The sequence below is a fragment of the Pempheris klunzingeri genome, chromosome 10 (genome assembly GCF_042242105.1).
Source record: "Pempheris klunzingeri isolate RE-2024b chromosome 10, fPemKlu1.hap1, whole genome shotgun sequence".
Lineage (NCBI taxonomy): Eukaryota > Metazoa > Chordata > Actinopteri > Acropomatiformes > Pempheridae > Pempheris > Pempheris klunzingeri.
This window is the reverse complement of record NC_092021.1, coordinates 23,728,241-23,750,923: the sequence shown is the minus strand read 5'-3', so window position 1 is coordinate 23,750,923 and position 22,683 is coordinate 23,728,241.

The window sequence follows — 22,683 nt, the reverse complement described above, 5'->3', positions numbered from 1 at the left end:
TTGTAGCTGTATTTTTACACTTTGGTATTTTTGCCCTCAGTTCAGTAAAATATCTGAATATTTCTTCCCCCGCTGGAAATAAATAGACTTTTTTTTTGCCCTCTTCTTCATTGCGCTCCACGCTAAGTTGATTCTTCCTCCTCCCCATTTCACCTTAAATCCTCTTCAACCTGCTTCTCTCACCCAAACTAAATCTTTTTTCCCCTTTTCTTCCTCCTATCCTCCCATCCCTCTGTCCCCGTCAACCTATTTCCTTCTCCTCTAATCCCCCAACCTTCAAACCACCTCTAAACCTTCCTCCCAAGTCCAGAGATCCCCGTCTGTGCTCCTCCACCCCCCCGAAATATCACTTGTCAACAATGATATTACCCTCACCTGAAATCCGCACCAGAAAAGTCATGTCAGCGGCGAGTGTTTGTGTCACATCCACACGTTTCCACCCGCCTCAAAGTGTAGCTTCAGTTTAAGCATAAAAAACACGAGGACGAATGCCAGACGTTTGAGAAATAGCCGAAATATCACTGAAGAGACATTTGAGGTTTTGATGTCTGGCTGAGATAGAAAAGATATATCAAAAAAAATGTGATAATGATCTTTGGCACACCCTTTTATTCTGATATACCCGATTCTGCTTCCTCTGCTGTAGACAAAAAATTCACGTCAAGCTGCCACTGATCATTATAAGCCTTCACATAACCTGACAGCCCCAAAATAATGACTAAACAGAACAATGTCAGTGGTGCACGTCCCCATCTTCAGTCCAGACCTTTTGTTTCATCCCCTCCACATGTCTATTACCATAGTGACTGATAAAAGCAGGTAAGAGACACATGCATTCATTTAAAGGTCCCATATTCTGCTCGTTGTCAGGCTCATACCCACATTTGGAGGTGCTACTAGAAGAGGTTTGCATTAGTTTTCTCCTACAGATGTGGATGCTGCAGCTGTTCTCTGCTCGCTCTGTTTTAGAAGAGCAGAACGATCTGCGTGCTTTGCTCTCGCCTTTGACATTTCTGTGTTACCAAGAGCTGGAAAAACAATGGCGTACTGAGAGGTGGATGTTTCCACACACACACATTTGGTGAAAGATGGAGCAGGAGAAAAAGAGAGAGAACGCTCTTTTGTCGGAGTCTGAGAGTCAGGAACACATATTTATGTTAAAAAGACATTTAAAAGTTCATTTAGCATAATATGAGACCTTTAAAACAAATCTATACATGGGGCCTACAGCATCATCGCACCAGGTGGGAGGAAGTACAAAGAACAGAAGTTACTGGTGCTCCGTTCATTATGCAGTCTGGTCTTATCTTTACGAATGTAGCTGCATAAAGTTAGGTGATGGAAACATGAGCTGAGCGGCATTTCATTCTGCACAAATATGTTAAAGTAGAGCCATATTTTACTGACTTACAGTATGTCTAGATATCCTCTCACAGGGAGGGCCAGACTGTCTTCACCACACTGATTAATATCAGAAATAATATCAAACCGTGTCTTAATGCACGAAATATGTTCGAATAATGTTTCCAGAAAAAGCACGAAAACATCCACAGAAACTTCTCAAACTATTAAATCATCAAGCTACTTTTGCCATATAACAATTTATCATTGATTAAATAACAATCTGTGATAAAGTAATTTATTCTAAATTGTGCTTAACCACTCCAACATTCAAAAGTACAAGAGGCAGTATTTAACATAAAGAGGGACGCTAATGAATAAAATATCATTGCAAAGGGCAAAAGGGGGAAAAGAACTGTCAGTCATGTTTAGCATCTGATTTGTGTGGCGCTCTGCATTTGAAGACTGTTGGCGGCCGTAAAACTTCTCTGCCAACAGTCTCTGCTGGTTAGTTGCATTTGAAAGCACAGCAGCGCGTCACCGCAGTTCATCTACCACATACCAGCACAGCGTGACTGCAGCCTGAGACTGATCGTCTCATTTGCCTTTGGTCCCTTCTGGCTTTTGCTTTTGATGGAATCCTTTTGAAAGGCACTTTGAAATAATTACCCATCTGAGAGGAGAACGTCTGAGAGGACACATGGAGTTTCTCCCAACTCTGAGGGTCCAACAGGTATAGAAACATCCAGAGCCACGTGATACATGAGAAACAGACTTGGAAAGGGCTTTGTGAAGCAGTCCAACGTTTGTATTGTTGATATATTTTTGATGTTTTGTCTTTAGGATGCTGGAGTCTGACTACAAGCCATTGGGTCCCTGTAAAGTGGGAGCTGTGCTCATGTGTTTCAGCTCTTGTCTGTGGTTGGGACCAAAAAAATGGGATGTAAGCAGCCAAAGTTTGAGTTTCCTCCATTGGGTGTCTGGGCTCGGCCGTAGAGGATAGGATGGATGGATGGATGGATGGATGGATGGATGGATGGATGGATGGATGGATGGATGGATGGATGGATGGATGGATGGATGGATGGATGGATGGATGGATGGATGGATGGATGGATGGATGGATTTTGTCATTTAAACCAGTGGATTTTATGTAATTTAACTCGCACTTTGGTTTTAATCTTTTTATCAATTTATCTGCTCATCTATTATCTGCTTATTTATTGTTGTATTCATGGTGGTGGTCACTTTTACTCGCTTTTGCTGCTGTAGCACCAGAATTTCCCCTCGGGGATCAATAAAGTAATTCTATCTATCTATCTATAAGACCCTACATATTGTAGCCTCAAAGCCTCTCATATTGTTGGATCAATAACATTATTTATCTACAAATGCAAATTCCCCACCAAGTTTGCTCGGTTGTCTGAATATTTTTATTTAAGTTTAATTATTCATTTACTTTCCCTCAGTCTTCTCCAGTTTCTATTGATTTGTAATGTTAAGTTTTCAAGTGTATTTGTTCCAGTGATTTTCCTGTGATGTTGTTGTTCCCTTTTTTTATTCTATTCAGTTTTGCCAATAAAGCTGAAAAAAAAAAAAACGAGTTTCCACTTCACCTGACCTGCATGTCTTTATTCAGCGATGGGAGAATGTTAACTACTGAGCCACCAAGCTCTTCTGATGAACTGGTGCTTACTTGTTAATTAAAATGAATTGTCTAATTAACTAGAATTGCACATGCAGTCTCAGAAGTGTCCTCGCTTCATCAGCAGGGAGGCCAAATAGGTGAGAACGGGCCAGCATTCATCTCTGGGCCTCAACGGCTGGTAATATGTATTGTTTCAGGGCCCCAAGTGAGCTGTTTGTGGGGGACCAGTGGTTCAAACAATGCCCATACCTCAATATAATGGTTTGTGACTGTGCTGGCCATTCTGTGATGGAAATAGATTCTTATCAGCGACTAACACCAGAGGTAAATGTAGCTGCAGACCCAAAGGAGGGCGGTAAAGTTTAGGATGAGGCAGAAAATAAATCTTGATCTCGTGAGGTATGGTGATGACCTCTGAAAAATGGTTGCAGTTGTCCCTTTTATCGCGCTGCTAAGCTACAGTCCTGATGCAATAATTTTCAATACGGGCGAAAGAGCTTTATATTGTCGTCATTGCAGACACACAGTCACGCACTGCCTCTGCATACCTCCAGGGACAGAAACGAGGCGATTAGGGAAATGAACTATATATGGGCAATTTGTCATATTACATTAGTGGTGTGAGGTAATATGAGGTAGTGTTAGTAAAATTATTAACCATAAAACACAGAAGAGACTGGATCAGAGAGAGGGAGACGGACTACATTGGGGCCACTATATCCTGGACCTACTGACACATTGGAGACGGGGAGGAATTAGGTCAGGGCTTGAATGGAGAAGGTAATAGATGGCTACAGCAGAGATTTATGTGCGACACCCTCTCTCTAGAGAGAAATAGAGAGGGAGAGACAGAGAGAGAGAAAGAGAGATGGGAGTTTGGTATTGGAACTAAATCAGACTGTCAGTTGGTGCTGAATTCTTCCTGAGGCGACAGAGGGAGGAAGGGAGGGAGGGAGGGAGGCCGGGAGGAGGGGGGGGAGGAAGAGAGAGACGAAGAGGAAAGGAGAGCAGAGCAACGGAGAGAGAACTGGGACATGGAGAGGGAGAAGAATAATGATGGAGGAAGCAAAGAGGCTGAAAGAAAGATCAAGGTGGTGGAGTTCATGGGGCAGAAAACAGCGCCGAGTGAGGACACAGCGGAGATCGGGAAGCTTTTAGATGATGTAACTTACTCTGTGGGGGCAAAGGACGGGGAGTTATTTCAGGCAAACGGGGCTCCAGAAGTGAGAGTCCCATTCATGCTTTACATAGACACAGATAGGTGAGGGACAGCTGGAGCACTCCCAGGGCTTAGACGGACATCAAATGAATCATCAGCACAAACATGTTAGATAACATGTGGTTCTTTGATGGAAGAAAAAAAAAAAAAAAAAGAGTATGTACATAAAAACTTGGAGAGAATTCAACTATGACTCATTTTTATGTGAAACATCCAACCAAGATTTTGTTGCATGCACTTCTACAGGGAAGATCACGCTTCATAGAAACCTAATAAAACATTCAATCGATCACTTTTTGAGTCAATTTTAAATGGATGTGAGCAACTACAGCACTGTGTTGTGTTTAAAGTGAGAAAATAAAGAAGCTTTGTTACTATTTATTTATTATTTACTTATTTATTATTGCTTATTTTTCTACTGTTGCTTCTTCACTCTTTCTGTTCTATTGTTGCTGCTGTAACATGGGAATTTCCCCCTATGGGGGATCAATAAAGAAGTCTAAGTCTAAGCAGTGGGTGTCGTCTGCAGCATGACATTAACCAACCACTGTACCAAACTCCAGGGAAAAAACTACATTTTTAATGTAGATTTTAGCTGAAGTTGTGGTTGTTGGATGCAGTGTGACGATCTCTGTGGTTTTCTGTTGTTGTTGTCCCTTTTTTTATTTTCCAGGATCAGAAACACAGGATCGTCATTAGCCTCATGAGCCACACCTGGGCCTGCTGTGATTGCTCATATAAGCTCACCTCCCTCTCTCTCTCTCTCTCACACTCCCCATCTCCTAACGGGGTCAAAAGTGTGGATACACCTTCTCATTCAATGATTTTTCTTTATGTTTATTATTTTCTACGCTGTAGATTAATATTTAAAACATCAAAACTTTGAAGGAACACATAAAGAATTATGTAGTAAACAAAAGGTGTTAAACAAACCAAAATATACTTTATATATCTTAGATTCTTAAATAGTCACTGTTTGCTTTGATGACAGCTTTTGGCATTTTCTCAAGCAGCTTCATGAGGTGTCACCTGAAGCGGCACCCAGAGGTGCTGATCGCAGACGGTCGGTCCAATCGTCCAATCAGTTCTGCGACGAGCATATAATGTGTAGTAATGATAAAACTTTAGTGCATTATGAGGGAAACCTGATAAATATGTCACTGGATCAATTCAGGTCAAGGTCGTCCATGTAAAACCACTTAATTATTGATCAGTTTTACCGTAGCCTATATATGTAATCCAATCCGCTGCATCCCATCCATCACATCCAACTTGTCATTATCCCATTTTAATAAAGCAGCGTATGTTCCATGCATGTAATGTTCTCACCATGATATCAGCAGGATGTGCCACCCTCACTCAGACATCAACAACAAGTCATCCAACCTTCATTGAACAGGTGCAGCACTCATAGTTTACTGGTTTCAAACCAGAGAGACACAACTTTTATGGTTAAACCCCCAAAAAACACAAGGATGTTCGTCCATTTTGACACCAAACACCACAAACACATGAAGCAAAGCAAAGTCTCTGATCATGTCTGCCACAGCTGTCTATCCAGTCAATCCTCCCTGCATCATTCTTTATTTGCATTACAAATGGTCTTTAAACACACCAACAAGCCCTTTAAGTGCTTTTTCACAGACTGAAACACACTAATTTTGCTCTTATTCATAGTGTTACTCAAGTACATCTACACACACAAACACACTAATCAGTGCTCCACTTGCTGTCAGTGACCCTTATTGAAGGTTGTGTTAATGATGACTTAAACAAACAGTGTGTCTTTAGCTCCGCTCAATAGCTCTAAACAGCCACGGGTCCCATCACCCATTACAATTAGGGTAGAAATATTAGAACTGCTGTTATTACACACATTGTCATTGTGTGCATGTGTGTGTGTGTGTGTGTGTGTGTGCTTGTGCTAATGAAGGTATTGAAATTGTCATTAATGTGTTTGATGACTCAACACTAGGAGAGTAATTGGGTTTATGAAAGGCTCATTGCTTTCCATATTTCAGCCTTAAGCAATATAAATGTTTATGTGTTTTCTCATTGACAAGTCCATTTAAAGCAGCTTCCAAAGGCCTGACAGGCCATAACTAATTCTCCAGAGCAGTCGCCTCACCAGTGTGACACACTGGGCTCCTCATATGATCGTGTGAAGCAGATACAACACAGTTGGTATCATCTACTCACCCAATTACACCCCTGTGTGATAGTAAAACATCCCATCACAGAAACATGTTCTCATTTAGTCTGCAGGTTTGTGCACAACCAACAAAAGTTTGTTTTAACCATAGTTGCGATCTTCTCACAACATTGGCCAAGTGGTTTTAGTTAAACTTAACTGAACCGTGACCATACAGGTGAGAGGTAACACTCATATCAGGTGTTTTCAGAGCCGTCACATGGGATGTTCTGGAAGCTACGAGCACTTATTGGATGGATATAATGCAGTTTATATCATGTATCTATGATAGAGTTTATTATTTATAATACGCTACAAGTGCTAAAAGGGTTCGTTCACACAAACTACACAATGACATGTAGTTGTGGTTTCTTGCCATGTCGATAGTTTGGTTTGATTTCTTTGTTTTATCATATCTGCTGCTCACATCTTTGTCCCCATCCCAACACAGTGTGTGGTGCTTAAGCAAGTTATATTTGAAAAACTCAGCAGCAGCTTTGTGATTCCAGAAGTGATTTCGCATGTATTCTAATAATGTTCTCTAGCGAGGTCTGTGGATTATCCTCAATAAATGGAACACTGTTTCAGAAAAGACAGACTGCTGTCGAGTTTTAAATGCCATTTATTTTTTGAAGACTTGATTGCTCCAAATAAGATTCCATTTAGCTTTATTGGGAAAAAAAGCAAAGAAGCAGAAGTCTCAGAGATATCTGAAAACCTTAAACTGCAAATAAAACTGGAAGGATCTGCACGAGTGGAAACCACTAAGGCCAAGTGTGAAAATGTGTTTTTGGTGTGATCCGAGAAGCCCTTAAAGGAAATCTCTACATCTGTGTGTGTGGATGTGATAAAGCTGCAGAGTTGGAATGGTCTCTGTGCACTCAGTTTACTTGGCCTCCATTATCTTTTATTTGTAGGCTGATAGTGTCTCTTGGCAGGGAATAAACGGGATGTAAATCAGAAGCGTATCTGTGTGCATGGGTGTGAGGGAATTCAGACATGCAAAAACACATGCATAAATGTGCAGCTGAGAGGCACAAATTCAGGCAAGCTCTCTCTCGCTTTTTATTTTATTGTGAGAATCGGGGAAAAAGCTGAAAACACTGAGCCTGATGTGTCCATTAGCTTTGCAGAACATGAACACAAACCCACTATGTGAATATGCATATTAGAGAATCAGCCGTGGCAAGCTTTACTCCTCAACACATTTGAATATGCAAATGTTTCCCTGCACAAAAAGCCTTGACAAGCTGTTATTACACGATTCCTGTGGGTGCAGACACAACAGCCTGAAAATATATTATAAGAGAACAAGAGAGAGGAGAGTAGCCGTGGACAATTGCTAAGCAGATGTGTTGCTTGCATGCCTTTGTGGACGCTGATGTACGTGTGCTTGTGTATAATCAGGAATGTAATTGTCACAATCTGCTCATCAGTCTCTTTCTCATGTCCCCCTCAGTGTTTTCCTGCACCAATCCACCAGGTGCCCTCGGACTTTCTCTCCTTTCCTGATCACCTGACCGCCCCACCCATCCACGCACCTGTTCCAATCTGTTCCAGGCATCTTTGGCACATTCACAAAATATAGCAAAACTTTGATTTTGAAGGAAAAGGTGGTACACTGAACCCCTCACTGTGGCCTTGTTACTATGGCAGGGTTTACACACACTGCTGCTGATTGGGTAACACCTCTGATACACCCACCAAACGAGAGAGAAAACTTTCTTCAAAACCCGTCTAACAATGTTTCAAGGAAACATGACATTCAACCCAGAGGCAGCGTTTTCAGACTGAATGCGCCCCGAGCTCCCCGGCCCATCTCCCTACCTGCTCCTCATTCCCTAATCAGCCTTCACTACATGTACCGCTTCACTTCCTTTGTTCCCTGCCTGACTGACAAGTCGCCTTTGAGCGCTGCCTTCCAGACACCAGTTCCTGCTCCAGTTCCAGTTCCCGTTCTTGACCCTGACCCTTGCTACCTGCTGGTTTAGACTTCCTGCCTGCATGTTTGGACTTTTGATTTCTGCCTGCTCCTTATCGGATTGGACTGCCTTGATGGTGTTGACCTTTGCCTGCCTGTTTCTAGAGAGCCTTTGAATATTCCCAAATAAATAACTAAACTCTGTCTGCTGCCTGCCTCCATCCCTCCCTGTTCTTGCACCACCTGTGACAGTAATAACACTAGCGGTATTTCTTTACTGCTCACCAGGATATGAGATGTGCAGGGTCATACTGGTTGTGAAGGGGTTGGTCAGAAAGGGCAGCAAAACATTCACAGAAGTAAATCCTGCTCATGACTTAAAAACCAGCAGAAAGTTATGTGTATTGGCCATGTTATAAGATAAGTCAAGTCACCATGCCTACCTCAATGACTCCATGAACAGCAATGACTATTTGTATAAAAAGGACTTAAAACTATATTACGACTACAAAGAACGACACCCAGTTGATAAAACTGCATGTTTCAGTCATTATAACTTTAGATTTAGCAAAACCAAAAACCATTTCACAGCAAATACCTCACTTAAGATGACTAATTTCCACAGAGGCACTCGGCAGACTCACACATCGACATGCAAACAGTTAACAAAGCTGATGTTACACTTGATGACCAGTTCTTGCAGCTGAAAACAATCATAATAAAAGTAGAATTTAGGCAATTAAAAGAAATGCTCCACTTTTGGGGCTGGTAGATTTGAAATCAAATATCACAACATAGCTATTGTTCAAAGCGTCTCATCTTAGTGAAGTCTGAATAAAGTCTGGAGGTGAGAACGAATGAGCTGCAAAAAGAGTGTAATGGCTGTACAACTTAATCATGAGTCCATCTGTGTGTAAGCTGGTGACCACAACGGGCAAGTAGATGAGATTATTTTGACTTTTAGAGCAGATACCACTGTGAACTTCTTCTATCTGATTCCTACATGTGTTAGTGCTTTTTTACTGGCCAGTCTGTTGTCCCCTGAAGGACTCAGATGTTTCTTCTTTTGTGGGGCTGTGAGAGAACTAACACCGTCACGCATTTCTAATATGTAAGCTGGGCGTTGTCCTTTGTATTTGTCCAGATATTGGACTTTAGAGCAACCACACCCAGGCTGGTAATCCTGCTTCTGCAATTTCATGGTTGCTGCCTGCTCTGTCCACACCCACTGTGCGGTACAGAACCAACTGGTGCACCGCAGTGCAATCATACAAGAGACCGCACCCATTGGTGAGGAGTTCCTCTTTAAAACAAAGATCAGTTTATGTTCATGGATAAAAAAAATAGACTCACATGCAACTCTCTGTTGCAGCACAACACAGCAAAATCTTTACAAAGAAAATAATCCCAAAAGAAAACAAGCTGTTGTGTGATCAATCATCTAATCCAGCGCCTTGGTGACTCGCGCAGGAAGCTCGACTCTTGTCCAAAAAGAAAGAAGTCAGCGGCACTAATTTAAGAAAATTAGCTTCTTTCTCCAAATAAAAGAAAAGCAGACAAGGCAGTTGTGGGTTATGTATGACTGTTTAGCCTGTTTAATCAGACCCCCACCATTTCTCTGGGAGTAAAAAAAAAGACATCATGCCGACTGAACTTTCAGCCCACATGTTTTCATGAACATTACAATTATTACAAGGCCGCTGTGTTGAACACAGGTGTTGAACTACTGATCAGCCATTGCTGATTTAGCGCCAAAGGATGAGATGAAATAAAGGCATTACTTTCAATCATTTAAAGTTTAATTAGCTTTAAATGAAATGAAATGAAATGTGTGTATTACTGATGCTTATTATTCTAGCCTTGTGTTTATTTTTCAACCATGAGGTCATTTTTGAAGTAAAAACTTAGGAGCCCTCTTTAACTTTGTGTGCGTCGACTGCACTCGAGCATCCTCGCCGAGCTGTGGCGAGGAAACCGGACAGCAGTGAAGGTCAAATGATAATTTGAAGGAAGAAGCAACAATGAGAAAAGGGAAATGAATACACCTCGCGTTTCCTGGTCATTTTGTAAAGGTCAGGGGGAAATGTTAAAAATCTACAGGGAATGAGAAATTGCAAATGGCCGTGGTAGAAAAAAAATAAAACACTGAATTTGGAGATGTGCTCCAGAGCTCTTACCTCTCTGTTTAACTATTGGCTTCGGCTTTGGGGGGTTTTCAACTCACTTCCAAGGTCAAAATCAAGATCAGCATGAATCTAATAATCAGAAAGATTCTTGGATCAGTTCTAATCAAGTGTAATTCATGCATGCTGTTCCTGTGACATTGGAAAGGTTAGAGAGAGTCTGAACGGCAAAAATACTTCTTCAAAGTAACAAAGTGAATTTTAGAGCTGTGAAGAAGAAGAAAAAAAGATATTAAATAATAAAAAGAGATTCTCTTGTACCTGCAAGTGTTATGCTGAGGGATGTAGTCTTCTGTTGAGATGAATTAGCAACAAACACAACTGTGGGGACTGGATATTTGTCTGGAATGATTTTTTTCCAGCTGAATGACCCTAAAATATCACAGATTAAAGCTCCAGCTTTGCTCTTCAGTCTTTAGTTTGATGTCTGAAATTCTAATTAAAAATAGTCCGAATTTCAGTAACTCCTTTGCAGGCCAACGAGACAGCAAACCAAATAAACCTCAGAGGAAAGATATTATTGACAAGTCACTGCGAAGGAACATCCCAAAAGACGAAATCCAAAAAGGTCCAAAAGCTTCATGAACGAGCTCAAACGGTGCGAAGTGTTCTGAAGTGCATCGAAGGAGTCTCGACGGCGCAACCTCTCAAGGTCGTTTTTTGATTTATTGCTTGTTACATCCGTCTTGGAGTCCATATTAATGACCGGCATTATGTTAATGGTGTCATAAAAGAATGCTCGGCGCTGCAGGTGTCCATCCACAGCAACTTCAACAACCTTCATCACCATGAATGTGACTCCTCCAGCAAAGAGCTCATGAAATGTGTGGAGGTGTGGACGGACATCAAAACCTTCCGTGAACACATTTCTATTAGGCCGCTATAAAAATCTGTTTTATATGTATCAATAAACGTGTTGGCTAATATATGTTGGGGGAAAGATAAATGCTGGAAAAGATCATGGTTTGGTTAAATGTTGAAACAGTAGACACGTGCAGTGTCGTGTTGACTTTAACACTTAACTCAGACGCTGATCTTTCCTTAGCACTAACTGCAGAGACGGAAAGAGTACGAGCGTGTTGTACTCAAGTAGAAGTACAGTTACGTTACTTACATTTTTGACTTAGATTAGAGTAAAGTAAGTCATTACTGTTCAGTTTTAAATGGGTGAGGTGGGACATGTGTGTCATGGACACTGCTGCAACTTCCTGCACCTAAACTCCACCCTCCTGTCAGCTTTCTCCCTCCAGTTTACCCAACACTCCCACTGCCACCCCCCCGTTCACTCTGCCACTCCCCCTGTTCCTGATCAGCTCATCAGTTTGACTTTGTCTAGTTCTTTGCCAGGTTGTTGTTGGTGTTTCGCCTGCTTCGTATCTTTGCTTGAAGGACCATCTGGGTTTCTGACTCGTGTCTCTGCCTGGTTGCCTGGATTCATTGTTTTGACATCTGGAACGGACCGAACATTTCTCTGCCTTTCCCCTTCAGTAAAGCCATTGTGTTGCCTTCACCAGCCTCCGTCTGCTGAGTCTGCTTTTGGGTCTTCTTCTTCTTCTTCTTCTTCTGTGACAACATGATGATAAATGATGATACTGTAGGCTACAATATTGCATTGAATGTCAACATATACACCAGTTTATATATTTATATATATATATACACACAATAGCAGTGTATCAGTGTAGCCTCATTAGATTGAGCCAGAATAGAGATGCCTTAAGCTTCAGTGTGATGACGTAGCTTCTCTTTGGGACTGAACCAAGCCAGTGTGTTACTTTACATGACCAAGTTGGCCAAATATGTTTCAGTCTGGGCCAGTAAGTGTTGAGAAATACACCAGTAACTAATCGTTTGTCTCCTGGTTTATTATTATTGCTGTTAAAAGATGCAAATGACCAAAACCACTAGGAAGAGAGTATTTGACTGGAGTTTCAAGGCTCAGCTGAACTTCACCTCACTCTGACGTGGTTCCCTATCGGTCTCTACATTGTCTCTAGACCACAATTCTCCATCCACCATTTCACCTACATCCTTATCAGCCCCCTATCGGCAAAATAAGCAAAGAAAATTGTCAGTCGGTGAATGCTCACAGCTGTGTCCCAGTTGAAGGACGAGATCCTTGAAGCGCTCGGTGCACAAAAGGTTTATCCTTCAGAGAACATAAGACCTCAGCTGCACCTCCTCCGCCTCCTCTAATGAGATGGTCTGACCTCACAGAGAGAAGTAACGGTGCATTCAAACAGCCGCCGTCAAATTATAAAGTCCAAGTTCATCAGGAAAACAAGCTGTTGAATATTATTACACATTTCATGATGTAAGTTTACAGTAAAGTTGAGATATTATACTTTACAATTCATGACAGACAACAAATTTGTACTATGTCAACTGTAAATAATGTTACACTATGTATATTTAACATTCTTTAATGAACAACACGTCCAGGTTTCTAAACACAAACAAACAGTGGCATCCATTATTTACACCCTACATTCAGTCAATAGGACTCTTTAGAGACTTTAATACATCAGTCAAAACCATGAGAAACAGGCTACAGCAGAAACTATAGGACTGAACAACACAACTAATAGCAGCTTTCTTAGTGTAACTGCATTGGAAGGTTTGGTAATAAAACAAGTATTGAACAGAAATGGTTAAAAACTGTTTTCAGTGGCTGAGACATTCACAGTGAACACTCAGGCCACTCATGACCCGACCTCTTAAAGTAAAACAGCCAAATGTCAAGTAACAATAAAGGGCGAAAGACACAATATGCCTCACACAATAAAAAATGACATGAATAGGCTGCTGGTTTCTTTTCTAGCAGCCTGAAAGGTCAAGAGCCACTTAATATATGTTCCCAGATGTCAGAAAAGAAATACATGCAATAAATATTTGAAAATGCTGCCACTGTATCCACAAAGTGTTGCTACACACACACACAAACACACAGGCCCATTCGGCTGGATGGCTAAATGTCATTACAGCTGACAGTGTGAGTGGGCAGAAGGGCAGCCAGTCATTTTCTGAAGGGTGCTCTCAGTGAAGTGCATGATGGGTGTTAACAGACTTCACATCTCCATCAGCCCAGCTCCAAACAGATGGACGCCTGGGTAACACAACAGACTGGAGTGTAGGCTTCACATCAGGGAGGGATAAAGAAAGTTCTTCTGGATTTACCATCGTGATCTTTTTGCTTTCTGAGGAACAAATAAAAGGACACGCTGGTCGGCGAACCTCAACTAACGCTCGATACATTTCAGGCTGTATTTTCTTTAACCCTTTGCTGTTTTGACTCTCCATCTACATTTGAAGAGGTTTGGCAGACAACTTTACAGACAGCGCTGGACTCTACTAGGCATTTTCCCAGCAGGTCAACACACTTTGGACAGATTTGTCATTTCTAATATGGATAATATTGGCCATGAAAGAGGCACTATAGACCATTGGTTCATTTTCTATGAAGACACTAGGCTGGCCCATCACATCGGCAGAGAAGTTGTCTTGCTAAAGACGAGAATCGAGATGCACATGTCGCCAAATGTGCAGCAGCAGCAGCCCGAACATCTGTGAGCAACAGGTGGAAGGAGGCCACTGACATTAATTCAATTAATGACAATGATAACAAGATAAGATAATCTCATTTTATCTTAAAGGGAGCCTGTCAGCCACTGCTGGTGTTCTGTCAGTCAGTCAGTGCCAAATAGTGTTGTCATGGACTGTTTCCAATCAGTTTAAACACTCCCAAAAAACTTCAGGACACAGATGATGAAAGTTCACTTGGAGTCTTGTGAAACTGCAGTTACACTACAGTGAAAACTATCAGCATTAATAAACAGCACTGTTGATCAAATACACACATCACAACAGGATCCAGGCATTAAGCCACGTAGCTAATATAATAAAAGCACGGCTAACATGGTCAAAAAGACAACCAGCAATCCACTAACTTAGCAACGCAGTTAGCATCCAGCCACACTTCTAATCACGCAAACACAAAATAACTGGATGGCTTCGTGTCATTAGATGAATAATACTCACAGACGTTGCTTTAGCGCAGAGGGAAAAAGAAGAATAACATCTTAACCAAGGAGCTGACAACTGCTCGTGATCAACGTCCCATCAACAATGACATCCAATCACCACATGGTGAACTTATTTCCTGCTTCTTACTTCCTACTTCCTGCTTCCTGTTTCCCATTTCCTGCTTCCTGTTTCCTGCTTCCTGTTTCCTGATATGCACTGCTTCTAAGTTGCTATGGTTACAGCAATAACATCACACTGAACTGGATTTCTGACAGAAACATACCAGCGTACCAAAAGTTACTACCATTATTTTTGTAACCCAGCAAATAGCGAATATCTAAATGTCACTGAAATGTTGCTTTGATTTCCAGTAGAGCTTTTTCCCCGACAATTACTTGCCCTTCTACTTGACTATGGATCTTGGATACTCCACAGCCACTTCTGATCACCGGGGAGTCAGTCAAGAGCGAGCGAGTACCGCGGTCCACTTGTTCTCTTAGTGCTCAGCTTTGTAGTGGATCTTGGGGAATAGTACAGTGCACATATTTAGGGGATGGCAAGGATGGTGTGCTCTTGGGTGGCGTTCAGCTGACTGCGGGGGACCAGTCTGGGCCAAAAATGTTGATTTTCTTGCCCCAGTCCAGCTCTGCAGACATGATAAGAAACACGATACTACAGCAGCGACAGAAAGATACTCCTCGGTGATCGAATCCCGTGTGTCAGTCGACAGGATCTCAAGGTTAAGGGTGAGCTGGAATATGTCGGCTGACAGAAGGAGGGATCTAAAGACACGGGCAGGTTACTGGCATGACGCAGGTAGCAGAATGATTTTCAAAACATTTCAGAAAATAACTGAAAAAGGAGAATAACACACACACACACACACACACACACACACACACTGAGAGTGACAAGGCGACTTGTCAGACTGACAGGGAGGACCAGGAAAGTCTGCCATTTTGACATGTCACAGTAAGAGAAGAGCTGGTGTGGATAATGAAATGAATGAAGGCTGAATTCCATTTAGCTGCATACGTTTCGGGGAGCTGGTATTGTTCAGGCTGGCTTACTGGTTAAAGGCTGAATGTAAGATCATAAATGTTGATATGCACAGAAAATATACATTGAATTAAAATAAACCTTCTCATCTCACTCTGCAGATCACAACAAACAAGCTATGCAGATACTTCATGTCCTGTACTGTGTGAGAGTAAAGAGAATCTATTTCTCCACACAAAGACCATAAACGTTAACAAAAGTTTAAATTACAAACGGGTCACATTGTTTGCCAGTGCTCTGCACCATTCCTCTCACCTGCACTCATAATGTAAGACACTGTTCAGTTATCTTTTAATTAATTTAACCTTCATTTGACCAGTGTAGGTCGTACAGAATTGAAAAGTGTCTCTGTTAAAGGGCAACCTGCATAATGCATCTGTGTGAAATTCCTTTGGGGACAGTTTAATGGCAACAAAAAGCAAACACAACACAAAATGAGAAGGGAAACACCACCTCCCCTTCAGCACTGTGCCCACACCTCCCTAATTTGAGCCCAACGTCGCAAACACCAACTCACCAACTCGTCCGTTCAGCCTGTAGCCAAATCAAAAAGTTCCACATCGTTAACAGCTGAAGGTTGCTGTACTGTTAATGAGAGGTCCAATTAGCCTTTACACAAAAAAAAAAATAAGAGAGAGGAGAGGAGACTCAGAGGTATAGCTTCTCTTCTGTATAGCATTTGTTGATCATTCCCAAGTTTGCACAGAGAAAGATGAGGAGAAAGAGAGGAAACTGTGGAAATAGAGACTCTGAGAAGATAACGATAGATACAATAGGATCTTTGGAAAAGAAAATGATTGAATTAAATTAAAAGGATTGTTGATACATCTTTATTTCTGAAAGGGAATACATGTAATGAATTGCAAGTCTAGTAGAAAATGTAGATTTCATTAATGTACATCAGGTCCAAGTTCAGGCTCTATTTTCTTTGAAGCTCATATTTCCATGCTGTTTGTTGACATATTCAAAAGTCCTCTTTTCTTCTTGTCTTTTGCCTAATTCATGAAACTATTTACACAATTTATAGCCCTCCTACAGGTAAAAAGTTAGTACGCAACAATTAATGCTGCGTGTCTTTAGACATCATGGAACCGCGTTGTGTTTTCCGAGCGTGTTCGTGCTCGGGTGGTCAGCAGGCTGCTTCAGAAAAAGCCTGTAAACAGTGAAAGCTGGAGGGCACGGAGGGAGCCAGGTCTCTCCTCTGTGCCCCCAGCCAGCACTGAAAACACCCTGCCGCCACCACCGAGCTATTATATATACGATTTATAGGCATCATGGAATAATTTTGTTGAAAATTAGAGACTAGAGGCATTGTGAGAATGGGATAAAATGGGCTGGATTGCAACTTTTGCCCAAGGCTTTTCTACTTGCCTCATGTTGTGACAGGTCACGCATCACAAAAAACAAATTGCTCTGCTCCAATGTGGATGTCTCCTTCCACACACACACACACACACACACACACACAGGTGCAAACACTGGCACATACTGACACATGCAGACACCAAACAGGCGCAGGGTTCACGGGCTCACTCTGCGCTGCACTGCTCTTTTGCTGATGTTGCTTTTGCCCAGGACTGCTGCTGCGTTAAATGCAAATTCCTGCTGGCAAACATGAAAATGTTCAACGTTACAAGCTGAAGAGAGCCTGAACACACCATCAGTCTTCAGTCCTCTAAAGGAATCATGTTTCTTTGGACGGACGTAACACAGCCGACATCACTGAACCCTGTTTGGGTCGTCTGCTCCTTACCTGATAACTGGACGTGCTCATACGATCCCACTTCACTCTCTCTGTTTGCATCCCACACAGGTTCATTTCATTTGCATTTGTCAACCACACCCAAACAATTGACATCACATAGTTTATTTGAATTCGAAGTTGTTTATTTGCACGTTTCTGCGCATAGCAAAACATTTATTTGATCAGAAACGACGGTGCACTGAGCACACAGACCGTAGAGAAGAAGTGGATGGTGCCATGATGAAATCAACCTTTGGTTTGTGGACGGCCATTTTGAAGCGTCGAGTTTGGCTTCATGGATGTCGCCATTTTGGACCTCAAAGCCTGTTACACAGTGTTTCACACAGATCGGCCAATCTGTGTGCTGCTGTGTAATGGGGCTTATAGTTAGAGTCCATCTTGTTTAACACTGTAGGTGTAGCCCAGTGTTTCCTGGTCCTGGTCCTGTCTCCCTGCTCCTGATTCAGATGATGAGCTCATCGTCCAGCTCTGCAGAAGCCTGATAACGACAATTCATTTGAATCAGTTGTGTCGGAGCAGGGAACCATCTAAAGGATGGGGGTTGTAGCAATGAAGAGAGAAGTCCAAGATTCATTCAAGAAGTTTATGTAGGTGTACGAGCTCGGAGTCCAACATCACAGGCGTAGATGAGACTAAGGAATACAGAGTAAAGCTACCACATATATAGGATTCTACAAACTCTATCTGGTTTCAGATACATGAGAGCATGTCCCAAGATGGACTTGATCTTGTCAGAAGAGTAGTATTCTGACTTGAGAGTAACATATAGACCATGTATGACACAAGTTCCTACACAATCATGTTACATGAGAAAAACCTTCTAACATTTATCCAAACCACTTTATATGTTCTCTCATGTGTCACTGCATCATTTCTTCAGTTGACACCTTTGTTAGGAGTTCTATCAATAGGCCCAGTTTAGATAGTGATTAATTTTCTTTAGAGGTTAATAAAATCCCAGATTTCCATTTAGAACTCCTGTTTCCTCGTTGTCTCACTGCTTGGCCCCCAACACTCCATTATTATTCAGCCTGACAATGTGCTCATGTTATCCATTTTCTGCTTGGGAGGAGGTTGTTATTCTTGCCCTAACCAATGACATTTTCTGTCGACATAGGAGCTGCAGTAATGGTCACCAGGAGCAGTGAATGTTTTTTATAATGACTTCAAGAGTTCTTATTTCTGTAAGTCGACTGACTACATTCTGTGCAGCACGTATCATGCATCATCCACCACTTTTATTCCTTTTATTTCTGACTGACAGACCTTTAAACTGTTCGAATGGCCGAACAAATCCAATCCTGCTAGGGGTGAAAATTAAGAATTATTTTGTTGTTAATTTTAATTAACTTCAGTACAAAGATTGAAAATCTTCTCTTTTGTGTTAACCACTTGGATAATGTTCCTTTAAATCCACCTCTGGGTCCAAACTCATGCTAATGGCTGAAAATAATTCTCCTAGCAGTTTCTCTACAGTTGATATTTACGGTACAGGTAAACAGTATATGGCTTCATCTCACATAATGTTCAACTTACGTTATTGAAGTGCCCTGAAGTCCGTTTTCATGCTTTATTGTACGATGCGATGATAACTGTCATGTGCAGGAGCAAACAGAATACATAAAGTCAAGGATAGGTTAGGTTTATGTATTTGTCAAGAATGCATTTCTACAATCTCTGTCCCTGTCAACAGCAGAACTGTTAATCTGAAACACCACGCTTGAAGGTCTCTTCAGAGTTCTATTAGAGGAGCAGGCAAGAGAGAGAATGAAAGAGACAAAGCACCATTATTTTACACCCCTGGGTCAATGTCAGATAGAGCTGCTGGCAAATTAAAGAAGAAGAAAGAGGAGCGCCCTAAAAATGTTTTAGGGGCACCTTTCTTTCCTCTTCTCCGAATCCCTTCCACACATCTTCCCTTTTCTTCTTTTAATCAACTCCCCCCGAATTCTCCGTTTATCAGCCTCCATCTCGATCTCTCTCTCTCTCTCTCTCTCCGCTCTTTATCTCTGTCTCCTCTCTGAAAGCTCGTCTGAAGCACGGCTGAGTCTCAGGGGACTGCAGACCTCTCCGTCTCCATCAGCCTCTCCCCTCCTGCAGTCTCCTCTTCCTGTCTTTCTTGTCAGACTTGCCAAATCAGCAGAGAGAGCAGAGGGAGCTCGGTTTTCCAGGTGACACATGCTCACTGCTGTGCACGACGTTGTGGCCGAAACATTTGTCACGGTTATGACAAATAGCGGTGACTTAAGGCGATCAGATAAAGGGAAGTTACCGCATCATACTGTGGCGACATTACGTGGTTACACTGTCAGTAGGTGACCAAAGTGATGAGTTAATGGCATTTTTTTAGTTTGATTTGCAGTTGAAAAGGCTGTTAAAGCTAAAACTACAGAACAAGTGAATCAGTAAATTTAAGATAAACATATGCGGCAAAGTTTCATATCACTATTGTTTTAACACCTCAGTGATCACATTTCCACACGTGGCAGCTTAATTTAAAGCCCCCGCACACTCGATGTAGCCTTCCTCAAGTGTTTACACTTATTATGCCTGATTAGACGTCTTCTCAGGACTGTGTGGGCGTCTTCAGACTGTGCTTTTACATTTCCCTCACTCTGTGTTAGCTTTGCTGCAGACAGTTTAACAGTATCAGGGGTATTTAACAGTATCAGGGCTATTTCTGTGATGGTTTATGATTCTGATATTTAGAAATGATTAAACTTTGCATCAAGCTGTGCAGCTGCTTTTGGGTAAATCTAAATAATTCATTTAGATTTGACGTGGACTATTGCGTGTATCTGGTCCTTGTCAGAGCAGAATGATAGAGACGGCACATAAAGGCGGCGGAGTGTGGAGAAATAAACCAACAGCCTGCCAGAGGGCAAAAAAACCCAGTGTCCAGGGAAACGCTTTCATCAAGTCCTGCTCATAAAAGACGATTTACGGCCATCTGGGGCTTTGACCAAGGCTGAGGTGTGTTTGTGTGCGTGTGTGTGTCTGCGTATTGTCGTGTTCATCGGGGTGTGATCATAATTCACCCGGACGAGAGATGAAGTGAGAAGAGAACCTGGTAAAAACACATCAGTGTGTTTCAGCACCTGAATAGAATTTAACATTGTGACCAATGTGTCCTGTAAAATCAAAATAGACTTGTTATATTGTCAACAGTGCATGCACACACACACACACACACACACGGTCACCCTGCAGACCTTGTTGATAGCTTTTCATTCCTGTAAGTAACATGCACAAACTTGTTCTGAATGCTGAAAAGAAATAAAACTTTGAGGACAGACCAAAACCCTCCTGCACCTTGTAAAAATAAAGTGTATTAAATATTTAAAATGATGGCTGTCTTTCCCCCAGGCCACACATTCAGCATCTTGTTGAGAAATTCATCTTAAAAAATGAGCTTTCGTGTTTGTTTTTTTGAGGCAGATATTTCATGCAGCATGATCATTATAAGGTTTATGCTGCATGATTCATTTCAGGGTGTTGGCTTCTTGGGTCAGTCACATGGTGTAAGGAAAACCAGCTGTTTTGCTGATGTTGACCTCATTTGGTGTTTCATGTTGGTGTCAAAGTGGTTCCATAAAGATAAGTTCAGATATCTCAGAGGTAATAAAAATGATCCATCTGCCTACAAAACCATATATATATATATATATATCTATTTCCCTTCAGCCCATTCAGATGAGCATCTGGTGGCATGAACACCACCAGATGTTCCAGTTAAGTGTGTGTTAACTGATGTGGGTGTTATTTAACACAATTAATATATAAAAATCTATATTCTTACAATAGTTTTCGTATAAGACACATGGATCATGAAGTTATTGGATGTTTAGACGTGGTCTCTACCGTTTGGAGTGGCAGCAGCTCTGTGTTTTATCCATTATCCATTACCTTTATCTATTTACATTTATTTGCTTGCTTTCGAGCTAATCTTTGGGAGAAGGTCAGGAGATATATTCTGTGCCGTCAGCCTATCAAAGCTCATTGTCATATTAAGGAGATCAGGCTTAAACCTGCTTGTAATCCTATTTCTGTGTTTAATTTCCTCATTAACACCCAAAGTGTGTGAATACATTTTTTAATCAAATCATAATGTCTATTTTTTCTAATTAGTTGATTTACTCTGTATATCTTGATTAATCTGGAAACTGCAGAAGTGCCCTTTAGGGTACGTATACCCCCGACTGGGAACCACTGGCCTGTGGTAATAATGAGACCACATTGGTTGGTTTCCAGCAATGCACCTTAAAATGTGCCAAGCATCATCACAAACAGAGAGACAATCACAAATCAACTCATACTGTGGAAGATAAAGCGTGAGGGTGAGCAGACTACAGATTACACCGGATTAGATGAGAAAACACGACTGTTGCCACAATTCCTAATGTGATACAGCTAAGAAAACATGTGACACACATGAAAAGGCGATGATAAGTTGTACATTTGTAACCAAACGGCCGCACAGCTTATAAGAAAGGACTTCCTCTGTCTTCTCCATTTTCTCTCTGTGAGCATGCAAATCAGGGCAACCGCATTTGCATCTCACCTGCCTCAACAAGAAGGAATTAGCCGAGACAATCAGAACGCATGAGGAGTGAGAGATGAGATGTGAACAGCACCTCTCCCCAGGCTGATAAATAATACAGCACTGTGGCTTTTTAAATAGAGCACACAGCCGTTTAGACACACACACACACACACACAGAGCAGGAAACAGACTTGGTCACAGGGTGAATAGCAGCTGAGATCCTGGCAGATATTTGTTCATTAACAGTGATGACACAGAAAAACAGCCACAAAACAAAACATTCACTCACAGCAGGTTTTCTGATGGGACACCATGTCACATGTTGATGCATGTCATGTAACTTGACAAGGTTAAAATTCCCTGGAGATGTTTCATCAACACTGTTTCATAATTCAAAGTGAAAGTGTTCTGAGGAGATTTTCAGTGAATCGTTCTTTGCTGCGCTCATAAAGTTAAGAGCAGAGCAGAGCAGAGCAGCAGGCCGTCGGCCATTAAGAGCTTTGAAATGCTTCTGTCCATGGTGCTGAAGAGATTTCAAAGTAATCTGGTTTATTCAACGGTTTGGAGCTGTGTTATAAATCAAAATACAAAATACGAGGAAATAAAGAATTCTCTTTACAGCATATAAAAGATATTAAAAAGGAAAGATGTGCCTCCAAAAAGCTGATTGCAGCAAACGGTAAATGGATGTAATGTGAGGTGACTTTCAAGTATTTTTGACCACTCAAAGCGCATTAACACTGCATTCACCCATTCACACACACACACACACACACACACTTTAGGGTTC